The sequence below is a fragment of the Podarcis filfolensis genome, assembly GCF_964270895.1.
Source record: "Podarcis filfolensis genome assembly, chromosome: 5".
NCBI lineage: Eukaryota > Metazoa > Chordata > Lepidosauria > Squamata > Lacertidae > Podarcis > Podarcis filfolensis.
In genome coordinates, this window is record NC_139608.1 from 57,007,791 (window position 1) to 57,021,922 (window position 14,132).

The window sequence follows — 14,132 nt, forward strand, 5'->3', positions numbered from 1 at the left end:
TAGGCAAATTCTGCAGCACCGCTTAGGAAAAAAAAATCTGACTATGGGAATCAGGAAAGACAGCCTCAGGGACTGAAAGAAAGCTGTGGTGTCAGGCTAAAATGGATCACTTCACTCAATTAGATACATTTCATGAGGGTTTTGGGTTTTTTTTTGAGATCTTTGCAAGATGGCTGATCTTCTGTGCCACCTAATTTTCTGTATGTCTTCTAATGCTTTCATTTCCATAATTTTGATTGTAGAATGCTATCTCATCATGAGTTATGTCTGCCACATAGATACAGTGGGGTAATACAAACTGACAAGAAAACTAATATGACACAGTGGTATGGTGAAAGAAGTTACAGTGGTATCTCGGGTTACATATGCTTCAGGTTTCATACGCTTCAGGTTACAGACTCCGCTAACCCAGAAATAGTGCTTCAGGTTAAGAACTTTGCTTCAGGATGAGAACAGAAATCGGGCTCCGGCGGCGCGGCAGCAGCAGGAGGCCCCATTAGCTAAAGTGGTGCTTCAGGTTAAGAACAGTTTCAGGTTAAGTATGGACCTCCGGAACGAATTAAGTACTTAACCTGAGGTACCACTGTATTTTCCATAGCAAGCAGCTAGGAAATAATCATTTGCCCTGTGAAGCACCTTCACACCATGTGGGCCTTAGAAAAGCTGAAAATGGTCTTGGGATTGTTTCCTTTGGTAGATTGAAACAATCCCATGACAGGTACCTGATGAGAATTTCAGCTGTTTGTGGTTTGCATAAACTGCCTTCCTTCCTTCCTTCCATGTGTTTCATATTCAGATCACAAAAAAAGGCTTTAAAAACAAACTCCATCTTCTGCAAAACATTTTAGATGGTAGTGCTTTTTTAAAAAAAATCTATCTTATTTTCACGGCATACTCCTGGAGTGATAAAATTACTAGATGGAGAGCATACATTTTCTTCCCTTAAAGATTGTTTCATAAATAATGAAACATAAATGCCTGAAGTTTCAAGGCTCCAAATTGCCGGGGGAGGAATCAGAATTCAAGGAAATAAGATAAGACCAAAAGATGCTATCACTTATTCATCCTTAGCATGGTGAAAGGGAATCCCCTAATTATTGCTCCCACCCCTTACATTTGTGAAAGACAAATTAAGATGGATAGTGGTGGGTTGTCAAGTTCTTTCAAGTCAAATTGACTTACGGTATGACTGCAAGTCTCATAAGTTGCCACCTTGGTTAAACCAGATTTAAAAATAAAATAAAAATAGATCTCTGATCACAGTGTATTTTTAATATTTCCTTGCAGCTGATATAAATGAACAGAAAAAAGAGCTGTCCTTACAATTAACTCAATTCAAAGGTGAGCATATAACAGGTATGTTTGTTTCTCTCACCTGCCTTTTCCTTTCACTACCTTTTCGGGCTCCAGCCCTGTACTTTATGCAGCCCTGAATGTACTTTATGTTAGCAGATTTTTTGTGTGGTGTATTTGGACAGGATTATACTGTTTTATTCTTAAATATTTAATGTGGGTTTTTTGTATATATTTTTCTGCTTCTATGTGTGGAAAGAGACCTTGAAAGATGTGTCAGCTCTAAAAGAAAAAGCGATTCTGGCTGTGAAGCACTCAGAGGCTGTTTGGTTGATTAATCTTCTGCCTTTTAACAAATTAGGCAACAAATTTAACAAAGTTAGTTCATTTGCATGTTACTAGAACTTCAGTACAGATAATTTTTGAGAAACACCTTATAATTCAATATAGGCTATATAATTCAATATAGGCTGAAGTTAATTACCTGCCCTTCACCACAGGGTCCCGGGGCAGGTCACAAAAATGTAAAATACAACATTAGAAGCATTTTAAAACAAATTACAATCACAACTGCAGTGGATCCGAAAAATATGTATCTCAAAAGTCAAAGGAAAGAGGCATGTCTTCAGAGGAAAGCTGTAAAATGAAGATGCCAGATGCACCTCTGTGGAGGGAAATCCACAATTTAGGGCTGCCACAGAGAATGTGCTCTCCTGGGCCTCCCACACCCTGAACTTCTGAGGGTGGTGAAACTATCACGAGGTTCCCCTCTGCTCAACTTGAGAGGGTCCGCAGGGAAGGAGGCAGTTTTTCAGACATACAGTGGTACCTCGGGTTAAGTACTTAATTCGTTCCAGAGGTCTGTTCTTAACCTGAAACTGTTCTTAACCTGAAGCACCACTTTAGCTAATGGGGCCTCCTGCTGCCGCTGCGCCGCCGGAGCACGTTTCTGTTCTCATCCTGAAGCAAAGTTCTTAACCTGAGGTACTATTTCTGGGTTAGCGGAGTCTGTAACCTGAAGCGTATGTAACCCGAGGTACCACTGTATAGCAATACTGTTTGCATAAGGAAGAGTCATCTTAAATAGTTTCTTTTTAAATTCCCTATAATTTATTATGCCAAATTAAAAATAGCTTCACATTTACCCTTAACTCATATGCTATCAATTAATATTCCCCCTCAATGATTCAAACTGGGCTCCATAGATTAATCAACCAAACGCTAGCTGATTAATCAACTGATTTAATCTTGCAGTACTAAAAAAGATCATTTCCCATGATACAAATTCCTCAGCTTGTTAGCCCCAAGTTGAACTGCTTGTTGGGGAGACCATGGAATTTACCAAGCAAGGTGAACATAGGTAGGAAAAGTCCAATAAAGACATCACTTGCAATACAGTCATGGGTCATGGCTATTGTGTGTGTTAATGGTGCTGTGACTCCGATGTCCAATAACGACTCAGCAGAAGAAGGGCCAATGAAATCAGGAGATCCAGTAGCACAGCCCACAGAGGTCTGGAGTCTGCCACCACTGAGCTTGACCCTGCAACCAGAAACCTTGTGAACCTGATGCCATCAAACCAAGATTCCCAGTGACTGCAGCTCCCATGTCAGATCCCACTAAGGGGCTGCATCCTTGCTGCAAAGGGCCTCATGTGCCACTGAGTCAGCAGGCAGCAGGCCCAACGACAATAGAGAAGTGATAGAGTGGCATCTTGATGCCAGGGGCCTGTCCCTTTAAGAATCTCCAGCAAGAGGGTGCATTGCAGCCTGGGAGAGATAGTCAGTCCGGGGGCCAAGTAAGGGCTCAGTCAACCACCAGCTGTAGGCAAGGCAAGTTGCCTCTTCTCTGGGATTTGTCCAGGGTTCTGAAAAGCCTTGTTTTCTCAGTCTAGGTCAGGCATAGGCAAACTCCGGCCCTCCAGATGTTTGGGACTACACTTTCCATCATCCCTGACCATTGGTCCTGTTAACTAGGGATGATGGGAATAGTAGTCCCAGACATCTGGAGGGCCGGAGTTTGCCTATGCCTGGTCTAGGTCTTGGCCAGCTAATTTGTTACACTTCCTATACCAGTTAATCCCTTTCACTTGCTACCTGTTAGGGAAACTAAGGGAAAATGTGAGTGCCTGCAGGCCAAGTTGGAAATGAGCCCATTACGTGAAACAGTAAGATGGGTTTACTGCTCGCATGGCGTGCAAGTTAAGGCCTGGTTCCGTAACATGCAATTTCCAAACCTTTGTGTCCATGTGTCAGTCGATCTTCACTTAGATCAGGATGGGAATCTTCAGGCTTGGGGTCTGAATGTGGCCCTTCAGGCTGCACTACATGGCCCTCAGGACATGCCCCCCCTCACCAGGATGCTTCTCTCACCAGCCCTGCTCTGCACTCTTCTCACGTGCTCTTGCCTGGCTGGAATGTGTCCTGATAAAGGCCTCTTGCTTGTCTGGATGGAGAATGTGTTTGTGGTGTTTTGCAAGCGGAAACCTCCAGCTTTTGTTTGGCTGCAAAAGATAGGCCACATCTGTTGCTCTACCACTCTTGACTTGGGCACAGGCCACCACTAGCATGTGATCCCTGGAAGCTCCCCCACAAAGTAATACGGGTCTTGGGCTGGAAAACATTCCCCACCCCATCTTAAACCAAAGGGTTTTTTTCTTTCTTAAAAAACAACCTAGAATAGCTGTCATCAGCCAATACATCATTACTATTTGACATGACTGCACACAGTCACTTGACGTGTCATTGCTATTTTGCATGACGATAACGCAGACTTCTATTCCACAAACAGCTCGATCCTTCAAGTAAAAACTGATAGCATGTGTGACAGGGATGTCATCTGAAATATTTATTGAGCTCCAAAAATAAGCAGGTAAAATATGTAAACAAGCAATGACTAGTTGCTTCACTGGAAATGGTACAAGTTGCTCACGATCACTGATTAATCTGCTGCTCTCTCTGTCACGGTTTGCCTGACATTGTCACATATAACCAAGGTCACGTATCATTAGTCTGGAAAGGACAAACTTGCTGCTCTTCAGCATCTCTGTTGGGTTCTTTGCTTGTTTCAAGGGGCTGCCTTTCCTGTAGCCTAAAGGAGACGTACTAGCACCTTTCCTAGTAGAGCTCTTAAGGGAAATTGATTTGATTGGGTGAAAGGGCATGGGGGGGGGGAAGAAGGGTTAATTCCCTTCCCCTACTGTGATCCATTGCTTGGAAGTAAAGAAAAAAGCATTGGGAGACCCAGTCAAAGATGTTCTGTGTCACGTATAGCTTGACTCAAATATTTTTCTTCTTTATTTTTATTTAATTAATATATATATATAAACTGCATTCAGAGAATTCCTGAAATTGAATATAAAATATAATATGGTTCATAAAGCTGTGTTGAAACATTTTTTAAAAAAAATGATTGAAAGGGGCACAAACAATGCCATGGAATTTCTAGTATAATGCATCGTGAAGGACTGCAGAGTCGAAGCAGGAACATTTTCTAACTTGGGAAACAAAAAAAAACCCCATAAAGATTTATTTTAAAAAACAAAAAACAAATTCATGCTCAGGTTTATTATAGGCCCTTTATGACACTCTTTGACGTTGCCGCAATTAGGATATCGTGCAATTCAGTGAACCTTCTCCAGTGGTTTCTTTAGCACTGGAAATTGCCTTATAGCTAAACACACAGCAGGCATCTGTGCTTGCTTGAACTTCCATCACAGGCATTGATTGCCTGCTTGGTTTCTTTTAAGGAAAATTGGATGGACTGATTTATAAAATTTTGTGGTAGCAGATACCTCACACCTGGCTATGCTCAGCTCGGGTAGGTCTTTGAACGCAGTTGACATTCTGGCAAGATATTTCAGCAGTTTGCAGCTCAGAACTACAGAATATGATCACTGTAATTCAACCACCGTGGGAATAAGCCCATTTAATTCAATGAGAGTTATTTCCCAACTACACATTAATGGTTTGGACCACTGGTTGAAGAACTGTAGGACTCATGGGAATCTACCATATATGGAGTCCATTGGTCCATCTTCCTCAGTATTATCTCCAATGACTGGTAGTGGCCCTCCAGGGTTTCAGATATTGGACATTCCCGGTTCTACCTGGGGATTTCAGAGACTGAACATGGTACCTTTTCCATGTGCAACAGATGTACTGCCACTGAGCTACTACCTTCAAAACTGCTATGTGAGTTCATTCTACGTCCTTAAATTTATGTGTTTGGTTCCTAATCCCTCTGATAATACAATTCTCTCACCATGCATTTGGTAGCTGTAGCAGATGACATGGTGGAGCAGGCTTGTCCATCTGACCTAGTTGGCCATGCCGCTGCTGTTTATTACTAAAAGGAGCAAGACAACAATGAGATTGGAATAAGGGGTTGGAAGAGATGATCTCCAAGGTCCCTTCCAACTCAACGATTCTATCAGTTCTGACGGTCAGAACAGAGATAATCGCACTGTAACAAGTGTACCAATTATAATTTTTATTTATCATTATAAAAAAATTGTTATGAAGCAAACACATGGGTGCACTGTAAAATCTTTCCTAGTGAAATACCTATTTTGTGCATAATGCTTATAGAAAAAATCTTCTGCCCATGCAATCCTATGCATTCTTACTCAGAAGTAAGTCCTGTTGAGTTCAGTGGTGCTAAGAGGAAGAAGAAGAAGAGGAGTTTGGATTTGATATCCCGCTTTATCACTACCCTAAGGAGTCTCCAAGCAGCTAACAATCTCCTTTTCCCTTCCTCCCCACAACAAACACTCCGTGAGGTTTCTCACAGAAACTCCTCAGTAGGTAGGAGTTTTGCAGCTTAGATGGAGACTGAGCAGAAGAACAGGACGTTTGGTTTTGTGAAGGTTCCTTAAGACAATAATCACTTGAACAAACACAAAGAATGCAACAAATTATAAAGCGCTTCATTCTTTTGCCTAGGATAGTATATTACAGTGTGGCAAGAGTGTGTTCTTCTGTAAACCAAAAGGATTGTGCTGCCCTCTTGTGTTCCTTTCTTTAAATAGCTTTTTTAAAATGTTGAATATTGTATAAAGATGGCGAAACCTTGATCACAGTGCAAAAAAGGAAATAAAGAAGTACAAGTGGTTTTGATTAACCCAGATAAGGTATGTCCCACACCCAAGCCTCTTTCAATGCTATTAAATACAGGCTTTGTCACCAGGCATTAAATCCTAATGGTAGAGCTCCTGGCAATAAGCTTGCCAGCTTTATTTCCTGGCACTACTAAACAACAGAGTTCAGCAAGGAAGCTTCCCCCATCACTAATCTTCATATCAGAAAAAGCTTTACCTGCTAATTTTCTCCATGTAAGGAGATGTGCTCAAAATGGCACAAGAACCCACAAAGAAGGTGACAACCCAAGCGTGTGTGTGTGTGTGTAGGGGGGTGTTAGTCCGCAACCCTCAGCAGACTTTCTAGAGAGTAAGGACCATTGTTTAAGCTTTCAGTGTTGGAGCAGGCAATAACTTTTAAAAGAAATGTGCAATATCAGACTAGGTGCAAAGTCTTATTTCAGTAACGTTAGGTTCCGGAAAGTTCTGAAGAGTAGATAAAATTATAGGCTCTGCCCTTCCATTCTGCCCCTGACATTGGCACAGGGTGGCAAGGGGCAAAGGAGAACAGGGTTCCTGCACTTTGAATAGTTGGGGCAGAATTTCAGCAGAACATCAGCGTGGATGGCTTTAAAAGAAGATTAGACTAATTCAAATAGAATAAGACTATCAACTGCTACTAGCCACAGTGGCTATGCCTCTGAATGCCAGTTGTTGGGAACCGCAGGCGGGCAGAGTGCACTTATGTCCTGCTTACGGGCATCCCACAAGCATCTGGTTGGCCATTTAAGAACAGGATGCTGGACTATATACAGTGGTACCTTGGGTTAAGTACTTAATTTGTTCCGGAGGTCTGTTCTTAACCTGAAACTATTCTTAACCTGAAGCACCACTTTAGCTAATGGGGCCTCCTGCTGCCACCGCGCCACCAGAGCACAATTTGTGTTCTCATCCTGAAGCAAAGTTCTTAACTTGAAGCACTATTTCTGGGTTAGCAGAGTCTGTAACCTGAAGCACATGTAACCTGAAGTGTATGTAACCTGCTGTACCACTGTATGTGGTCCTGTTACAATGTGTGGATAGTATGCTTGCCAGCAGGACACTTAGAAGGCCAGGCAATAGTTATCTGTCTCAGGTTGATAGTGGCTCACAAGCCAGAGCAGGATGGGGCAGTGATGTTCATCTAGCTTTGCAAGGCAAAGGTTGCTGCCGGTAACTGAGAAGGGAAGGTAGCAGGGATGTCCGCAACCAGTGGAGCCAATCTGATGTTCCCAGCACTGCACATGCACCATGCCAGCCTCTCCGCTGTCTCACCCCTCTCCTTCTCAGTTTCAGAAGCTAGGTGAGCAATGTCACCCCACTCTGCCCTTCCTAGCATAACTGTCTAAGGCATATCAACAACTTTTGCACTTTACTCGGTCCCTACAATCCACCAGAAACTTCTGGCCATGGTTTCTGTTTATTCAGGTGTTCAAGATAATAAGAATCTTTTATTTAGCATTGGCAGTTCTGTTAACATCTCATCTGTGTTTGAAGCAAACTTGCATCTGAGCTCACATTCTGAACGATAGTAATATAGCTGGATCTAGCTGGCTGGAAATGCCGACCTATGCAGGTGAAAATAATGAATGTGAATGTCAAGGAGGCTGGTTTCTTACCAACTTCCTCAGGTAATACAGATGCGTGTCTCATGCTCAAGTAAGCAGCAACCAATATAAATATCTGTGTGTAAAATTGACCCCATCTTATTTTTTTGTTAAGCACTGTGCTGTAGCATCTGTTGTTTTTTTGTGGGCACCCAGTGAAATAGTTTTACATGCTTCTCTCTTAAGTCGTTTAGATTCCAGTTGGTGATGCGAGATATTATTGTAAGACGAAGGTCACTAGAAAATCTCTAGCTAGGAGTGTTCTTTAGCAAATTCAGAAAGGGCACGCAGTGATGCCTGATAAATACAGGCAAATGGTTGCCAAGCAACCACCCGTGTATGCGCTACTCAGAAACAGGATGAAGGGCCTACGTGAGAAGGCACCTCCATTATGATGTCAGACATCAGGCCGAAACCTTGTTGCCACACCCCTTGTCCCCCAATTTCTGCCAATTTCAGCATCGGCGCTGATGGCTGGGCCTTTTTCAATCCTGGCAAGAGCTTCTGCCCAGATACTAGGGCTGCTAACTATTCAGCTGGACTCTGCAGTTGCAACATGCATCAAGACAGCATTAGCAGCTGATAACTTTTGTCTCTCTGCCATGATATACACACAATGATACACACATGACAACCAATGAATTGCCTGCACACTGGTGTACACATGGTGCAGGAGCAACAATCTGCAGCCTGATCTGTCATCAGTTCCTGAAGCCCTTATCATTGTTGCCTTGTCACCTGGTGGGATAAGAAAGAGACCATTTTTGCCTATAGCTCCTAAATTATTTCTCCCCCCCAAGGAAGGGCTCACCTGGCTCCTCCCTTGCCTCTTTCAAATGGGCTCTTCAGAACTTTTTTAGATTCATTCTAGGCTGGTCAATTAGGGGAGATGGGGCAGTGCCCCTCCAACCTCGGTCTGCCCTTAGTTAGCTCCTCACATGATTGCCTTCTTCGTTATAAGCAGGCCAGGAGTTGGCACTATCCGCCAGCTTCCTGCTTCGTAGTCTCACTGTTGGCCTTTGCAGAACTCAGCAGTGAGGAGGATTGTGACAAAGCCAGAATGAAGTGATTCTGCCTGTCTGGTTCTGGCACCACTGACCATTGGTCTCCTTGCATTCCACCCTACCACTCCCTACAACATGAGACATTGGTGATAGAGGTCTGTCCATATAGTTTTTATTACAGAGATGTAAGAGTTGAGTGTTATCAGTATAGTTATAGAATACAAACCTTCTTTTTGCATTGTATTTCTTGTGTACCGTTTAGAGACTATTGTGTTTGCATTAGTATATAAATTGCTTAGATTAAATGCAATGAATGAATGAATGAATGGCAGCATTGCACCCCAAATCCCTGGATGTCAGGGCTGGAGTCAGGAATAGGTTAGCAATAAAACAATAAATCACCCGAAGCCAGTGAAGTTAACTCTTTATTCTTGTTTCCTTTATTGTGATCACTCACAGTGGTTCCATATAGACGTGAAATGCATGGAGAACATGATGGATGACTGTGGGACAGTCTCTCCAAAGCTATTCTCTGGACTTGGTCCTGGTAGTTTATTTCTTTTTTATTATTATTATTATTATTATTATTATTATTATTATTATTAATTAAATTTGTATACTGCCCTATACCTGCAGGTTTCAGGGTGGTTACAGCATAAAAACACAATATAAAAACACAAAATTATACGATAAAAACAAAAACAACCCAATAAAAGGCTACCAGGAGCGACTCCCTTCTCCTCCACACCCCAAACACAGACAGTCTTTGCCATCTTCTGGATCCTGTTTCATCCAGCTTACTAACCTGGCTCTGGGTCTTCCAGCTTCTCCTTAAGGTGGGAGAATGCAGGGCGCAGGGACTCGGGGCATTTCAAGAACACTTTGTACATGATTAACACTGCCCTCTTCCTGATGTAAAGCTTCGTGTGAAACATCGGGGTCATGATGTTGTTGGCCAAGTCTCTGGCCAGATCGGGAGTCACAAGGCAGGACAAACCAGTCGGTGCAATGGCGGTGCCATACTGGTTGGGGCTAACTCAGGTCCTTTCAGATCTGGTTCATTGTCAGCATGATGACGTCGGTCCTTTCATGAAGCACTGTGAGGCTGCCAGTTACCCGATCCTTTTGAAGGTGAACTTTGAGGCGTTCATGACTTTGATGATGTTGAAGGCCGCCCAGCTGATGCTGTAGCCCAGCATTTGCAAGTAGGTGGGCTTGCAGAGGGCATTTGCTTTCATGGCAATGTTATCCTGCTTCAGATCCTGCTTGATCTCGCCGACACACTGAGAGATGTACCTTGCCTCGTCCTCCTTGTGGTTGTGGATGCCGTGCACCAGGTCCTGGAGGTTCTTGTTGAACATGCGGTCCATACTGCCTTTCACCATCTTCAGCGCCATGGTGGTGGTGGAAGCTGGGAAGAAGAGGCGGCGGCTGTGAGGGGGGAGTGGGGAGCTGCCGGGAGGGCAGTGCTCCGCTCGGAGGAGAGCAGAGCAGAGCAGAGGCAGGCCCAGGTGGCGGTGAAGGTGCCTCACATGCCTCCTTCCCACCCCTCATGCTCAGTATCTGCTCAGTAACACTGCGGCTCCAGCTTCAAACCCACAGAGCCGACCCAAGAAGATACTGTTCTATGCATAACTGAAAGCTGCTGAGAGAAATACTCTAGGCAGCCAGTGTGGTGTAGTGGTTAGAATGTCAGTCTAGGGCCTGGGAGATCACGGTTCAAATCCCCATTCAGTCATGAAGCTCACTGGGTGACCTTGGGCCAGTCACAACCTCTTAATCAGGGGTCAGCAAACTTCTTCAGCAGGGGGCCGGTCCACTGTTCCTCAGAACTTGTGGGGACTGGACTATATTTTGAAGAAGAAGAAAGAACAAATTCCTATGCCCCACAAATAACCTAGAGATGCATTTTAAATAAAAGCACACATTCTACACATGTAAAAACACGCTGATTCCCTGACCATCTGCAGGCTGAATTTAGAAGGCGATTGGGCCAGATCCAGCCCCCGGGCCTTAGTTTGCCTACCCATGGATTAAGGACTCGGCTACATTAGTCAAGAAACTGCATTTTGAATGTGTTATAGAAAGGCAACACCAGGTGGCGCCAGAGAGCAAAAAGAAAATTCTAAGCAATTTTCTATAGCGATTCCCCCCCTTTTCTTATAACGATTTAATTTCTGACTTATTTATAGCATTTTCCCCCTGCCCCCTGTGTGTAGAGAATTAACAGCGCTGCACACCTCCTCTCCCAATACAAGTCATTAACCAGGGCAACCAGAACCTTTTCAGTGCCTAAACCAGGTCAGAAGTGAGATTCCAATGGGTCTAGACAATCAGTTTCTTTTATGTATGCCTGGTGCTGACCAGCTAATATAATCTGACCAACCACCTTTGCAACTAGGCTAATTCTGTCACACACTTCTGGGTTTGGAAAGGGCTTCTTGAGGAGGGGGTGCTCCTCCACCTCCTTCACGAACAGTGGCACTCATGCTCCTGACGTCTCCCAGATACTCAGTCAGTGGGCACGAGAGTCTTAACCTCAAAGTTGTGGGTTCAAGCCCCACATAGGGCAAAAGATTGCTGTATTGCAGGGCATAGATGACCCTCGTGGTCCCTTCCACCTCTACAGATCTAAGTGTGCAATGATAGTATCCATGTGCACACACTGTTGACCCTGGGCCTATGTTGCCTTCCACTGTTCATTCCCCTCATGGGAGATGCATGTGTTTCCCCTTCCTCAAGCATTCCTTCAGAAGTGACGTGCTGTTTTCACTTCCTCCTTGTAATGTGCAAATCAACCTCCTATTATCATATTTGTTAGGTATGATTAATAGTTATTTTGCTTCATTTGGATGCTAAACGCTTTAAGAGAAGTGAGCGCATCACCATCCCTATTTATGTAACACCTACTTCAGTCTTGCCTGGGGCCCTGAGAATCTGTGGCAATAAATAGCTCATCCTATTATTGTCAAGCTTCCTGTCTTGCTAGTACATCTTACATTCGCTTTAACAGAGGCCATGGCTGATCCTGCATCTGACTTTCTGAGAAGGCTTTTCTCACTTCACACAGCTATACAGTACCGTACCAACCTGGTGAGGGTATAGAGAATATACTTCTATTATACAAACATCACACAATATTATCCAGTAAAATAAAGAATCATATTCCTGTATTTTTAAAGTTCTTAGTCTAGTACAAGGTTTCTCAAACTTGGGTCTCCAGCTGTTTTTGGACTACAACTCCCATCATTCCTAGCTAGCAGAACCAGTGGTCGAGGATGATGGGAATTGTAGTCCAACAACAGTTGGAGACCCAAGTTTGGGAAATCCTGGTGCCCTCCAAATATTTTGGATTAAAACTGTCATCAGCCTCGGTTTTTATTTTGCCCTTAAAGGTAAAGGTAAAGGGACCCCTGACCATGAGGTCCAGTCATGACCGACTCTGGGGTTGCAGCGCTCATCTCGCTTTATTGGCCGAGGGAGCCGGTGAACCAGAGCAGCGCACGGAAATGCCGTTTACATTCCCGCCGGAGCGGTACCTATTTATCTACTTGCACTTTGACGTGCTTTCGAACTGCTAGGTGGGCAGGAGCAGGGACCGAGCAACGGGAGCTCACCCTATCATGGGGATTCGAACTGCTGACCTTCTGATTGGCAAGCCCTAGGCTCTGTGGTTTAACCCACAGTGCCACCCTTGGGCCTTCTAAATTCTGTTTCAGCTTTTAACCCTGCTTTGCTGGTTTTTATTCTCTGCTCTCTGTTTCCTTGGTCTGTTCCTCCAGATCTTTCCTGATGTTGTTTTAATGCTGCATTTTATCTCATTGTCATGTATTATAGAATTGTTATTCTGTTATGCTGTTAGCCCCGCAAAGGACTCTGAGTTGTCATGGGGTGGTCTATAAACGTGCCTATCCATTAACCACTATCTTTTTATTTCCTCCAATTCTTTCTGCATCATATTGAAGACCCCTGTCTGACTTAAGCAGCAGGTCAGATCAGCTCTGTTCAAAGCATAACCTTTGTGGATGGTAAAAGCAGGCTCCTCCTAATCTATTTCTAGCATGTCATAGATTAGAACCTGATGCAAAAATCTTCAGAAATAAAATCAGTTCTTATTTCTAGAATGTAGGTCAGCTTACAGCAAGATGCAAATGACCATCTTTAGAGTGCAATGCTTCCTGATCCTTGGTCTGCAAAATCATCTCATTTTGGTCACAGGATGTGGAGCCCAAGAAAACAACATCATGGGCTTTCCAGACTGGCTCTCATTCCTGACCAGAGCAGACTACTCCTATAATCACGTAGACGGAGCTGTGCTCAAAACTGACAAGCATGCCTCTTCCTTTTACTAAATTACTCCCTCTGCTCTTCAGATAACATAAGCACTTGATTTTATTTCTGCACTGTATCAAGCTGACACTGCAAGCTTTATATATATTTATATATATATTCTATTTCACCTAAGGGAAAACTGTCAGTGCTCATTTTCGCTAAAAGGATGAAACTGCCGTATGCAACTCCATTCATTTTTGGAGCAGGCTGGTTTCCAGGGGCCAGACCAATTTCTTTGTGTGATACCAGGCTTGAAGACATTTGGAGGCTTGTCTTGCTGCTTCCGCTTCTCTGGAAAGAGAATAAGCAAACTTTCTTTGGAACAAGACAGGATGGCGGTATAGTAGTAGCCCACGAAACTCTCCTAGTTCTGGTCTCTGTTTCGCATAACTATCATAGTGAACTCTGAAAGTACACTGAAATATTTTTTGTAAATGTCAAGGGCACTTCCTGGCCAAAGGAATGCACACGGCAGAGTGTTAACTCTGTATTGTCAAAGAACACAGTCGCTTCTTCAGCTCTGGAGACCAACACACACCAATCTAGCATCCAGGCAGCTATTCCCAAGTCTGTGCTCTATGTAGCAGTCACAGCAACTGGGGACCACTCCACCAGTTTTATGTCCCTGCCCCAAACAGGCGGCATGCATGCATCTGGAGACTACACCGAAATGGAAGTTGCTTCTACTCTTCCCACTTCAGTTCTCGCCTGGTTCTGGGAAACAGTGGGGAAGCACCCGGCCCTTCACTTGCCTGGCCTGCCTCTTCCTCCAGCTCTGAA

General features: G+C 43.8%; 1 protein-coding gene across 1 annotated transcript in view; it reads left to right on the top strand.

Moving 5' to 3' along the window:
- Nucleotides 1–1,292: 1,292 nt before the first annotated feature.
- The window catches only part of PTPRE (protein tyrosine phosphatase receptor type E), a 158,726-nt gene continuing 145,886 nt past the window's right edge, over nt 1,293–14,132 (top strand). Inside the window, exon 1 of the mRNA XM_083616925.1 lies at nt 1,293–1,341. The gene's annotated coding sequence lies outside the window, so the exon portion shown is untranslated. The remainder of the gene's footprint in view (nt 1,342–14,132) is intronic.